Below are 3,464 nucleotides of genomic sequence, written 5' to 3' on the forward strand. Positions count from 1 at the left end.
GATGAAGGCCCATTTCTTAATTTACAGTTGGCCATCTTACTGTGTACACACATAACAGAAGGGAAAAGGGAGCTCTCTGGGGTCTCTTTTATAAGGGTATGAAATTCATCTATGACCATGGGAACAGAGACCCATCTCCTAATACCATCATATTAGAAGTTAGGATTTCAAGATATAAATTTGAGAGAGACACAAACATTCAGCCCACATCAGCAGGTGTAGGAAGAGAAAACTGAAATTTTTTTTAAGTTATCAGCTGATTTCAAGAATAATGGCAGTTGAGTTTAGCCACTTGGAAACAACTCATTAGAAACTAACTAACGTCCTTAAGCTTTTTGATTGAGTTAATATTAAAGATCGAATCTAACCACATGGTGCTTCGAGAGGGATAGAATAAAGTTCTTCATGCCAGAAAAAGTGACTGTGGAGACTTCTGGGGTCTTTGCCTCTTGGCCCTCTACATAATTTTCCACATAATTTTCCGTATGTTCTGTTTAGAGACTGAATATTTCCCAGGACTATCTAAAGAGCCCCAACCACATTCTTGTTTCTCAGACTATAGATGAGGGAATTTAGCATGGGAGTGAGAACACTGCAAAATACAGACACAGCCTGCTCCTATTCCGGGGTGTGGGAAGAATCAAGTGTCATATACATATAAACATATGGTCCTAGAAAACAACTTACCACCATAAGATGGGAGGAATAGGTGGCCAAGTCTTTGTTCCTGCCTTGGGGAGATTTCATATGAAGGGCATATACCCTCTAAATGAAGGTATAGGAAGCCATGATAAATCCAAAGGGGATAATCATAAATGCAATTCCCATCACAAAGGCCACTAGCTCATAGGTGGAAGTGTCTTTGCATGAGAACTTCATGATTCCTGGCATCTCACAGTAGAAATGGTGTATTTCTCTGGAGCCACAGATTGGCAGACTCATGGTATAAGATGTGTAAGTTATAGAAGCTAAAATGTCCCCAATCCAAGACACTGTATGTGAGGAATAAGCTTAGAAATTCCCTGGCTTACACCAATGGGTTAACAAGGCATAAAAAGTACAAAGTCATAGGATGCTCACACCCACGTTTGGGGTAAACAAGATTAGGTAAATAAGTATAGAGAAGGTGGGGTGTAATGCCCCCAATTTCAAATCCGAGAGACCACCAAGGAGCTGATACCGATGCAAATGCACAAGGGTTTATTTGCAAGCTCGAGCTTGGGCCCAAGTATACCCGACACAGTGGAGCAGGGACTTGGACCCCTAGGTTAAAAGTCATAGCAGTTTTGTAGGGGCCAGTGGCCAATGAGATTGTAACACACACAGAAAGTTGCATAGTCATGTCAGTCCACACGCAGGTGGCCAATTGAATTACAATTTACCCTATAGTAGCTGTTTGAACTAGCCTATCACTCTGGTCAGAATTGGCACGCAAGTTTGGCAGGCAAAAGGCGGCATTTAAGAATTGGCACGCAAGTTTGGCGGGCAAAAGGCGGGGTTTACATTCTTTGGCGGTTAGGGGTTCCGCATTCCTATACAAGCTGGTTTCCAGTAAGGGTGTGCTCAGCGGCTTGACTAGAGGGGGGGAGTGTCTTAAGCAATAAGTAGGTCATGTGGGGGTTATACATGAGATGGTGGGTGTAGCACAAAATGGAGTTAGTCTTGCTCTGCTTGTCCAGGGGTAAGGGATTTTTGTTAAATTCCTTGGGTCCCACAGGGGGCAGAGGCTCCCGTAGAGAACATAGGTATATGAAATAAACAAGATTAGGTATTCAGGGCGGAAGTGCTCCCCAACTTAGTACTATAGCAGAAAGCTGTTTTCATAGGAAGGAAGGACCAAATTAGGTAAACAGGTGAATAGGACTATAGACCACTGTGCTGTGGGTGAAGCTGCCCAGAGCAGAGCTGCTTAGCAAAGAAAAGGTGCCTTATTAACCCTGAGGTTATTTTCTCTATCTGTCTCGTCCCCTAGGCTAGCTAAGATAAACAGAGTTGGTGCCTCAGGTCTGTTGTAAACAACTTTCCGCCCAACTGTCCAGCACCAGGATTTTGTTTTGTATTAACCCAAACCCCTAACCCTGAATATCTTCAAGAACCCCTTTCCCTCATGTCCATGAGTTAATGTTAACAGATTTATTGCCTCTTTGTGCATGTCCATCACCATGTTTGTAATCTTTCTGATACTAACAAATTGGACAAGGACCCTTATTCTGGGCTCTTGTCTTTTCCCAGACATTAGCCATCTCTCATTTCTACTTCTGCATCCACTCTCTTGCTGGCCAAAAGAGAACATGAGATTTAGAGTCTATAACAACTGTAACCATTTGCATACAGTCCCTGTGGTTCATAATGACTGCATACCTGAAAAGGTTGCACACAGTCACATAACAGTCATAGGCTATTAGGGTCAAGAGAATGCTTTCAGCACCCCCTAAAGAAGAAAAATATCTGAGTTCTGCAGGCAAAACATGAGATAGTCTTCCTTCCAGAGAAAAAGTTGATTGCCATATTTGGAACAGTGCTGCTTATTAGGGCCAAGTCTAAAACAGAAAACTGGCTGATCACAAAATACATCAGGGTGTGGAGCCTTAAGTACATCCATATCCAGAGGAGCAGGATAAAGTTCCCAGTGAGTGCAGTTAGGTAGATCAGGATGATACTGTAGATAAGGATACTGACATACTTCATATTGGGGAAGAATCAGAAGAGAACAAAATCTGTTATTAAAGTTTCTTTTCTTTTGTCCATATCTTTGACTGACATGACTGGCTGAACCAAAAAAGTTAAGGAAAATTAAAATAAGTAAAATGTCAAAAGCATTGCCATTTTTTTAATTATTGATTCATTATCGTTGCATTAATGTGATGCAACAAACAACTTCCCAAATCTCAGTGACATATGAAAATAAACACTTATTTTTCTTATTCCTAGACTGTTGTATAGCTGAAGCATTTTTCTTTTTTTAATTTTATTTTTTATTTTTAAAAATTTACATCCCAATTAGTTAGCATACAGTGCAACAAAGATTTCAGGAGTAGATTCCTTAATGCCCCTTACCCATTTAACCCATCACCCCTCCCACAACCCCTCCAGTAACCCTCAGTTTCTTCTCCATATTTATGAGTCTATTCTGTTTTGTCCCCCTCCCTGTTTTTATATTATTTTTGTTTCCCTTCCCTTATGTTCATCTTTTTCATCTCTTAAAGTCCTCCTATGAGTGAAGTCATATGATTTTTGTCTTTCTCTGACTGAATAATTTCACTAAGCATAATACCCTCCAGTTCCATCCACGTAGTTGCAAATGGCAAGATTTCATTCTTTTTGATTGCCGGGTAATACTCCATTGTATATAGATACCACATCTTCTTTATCCATTCATCCATCGATGGACATTGGGCTCTTTCCATTCTTTGGCTATTGTTGATAGTGCTGCTATAAACATGGGGATGAATGTGTCCCTTCAA

At 40.7% G+C, this 3,464-nt stretch overlaps 1 pseudogene; it reads right to left on the reverse strand.

Annotated features, from left to right (window-relative positions):
* Positions 1-522: 522 nt before the first annotated feature.
* LOC123611507 lies at positions 523-2,763 on the reverse strand (annotated as a pseudogene).
* Between the last annotated feature and the right edge of the window lie 701 nt (positions 2,764-3,464).

The sequence above is a fragment of the Leopardus geoffroyi genome, chromosome A1, assembly GCF_018350155.1.
Source record: "Leopardus geoffroyi isolate Oge1 chromosome A1, O.geoffroyi_Oge1_pat1.0, whole genome shotgun sequence".
NCBI lineage: Eukaryota > Metazoa > Chordata > Mammalia > Carnivora > Felidae > Leopardus > Leopardus geoffroyi.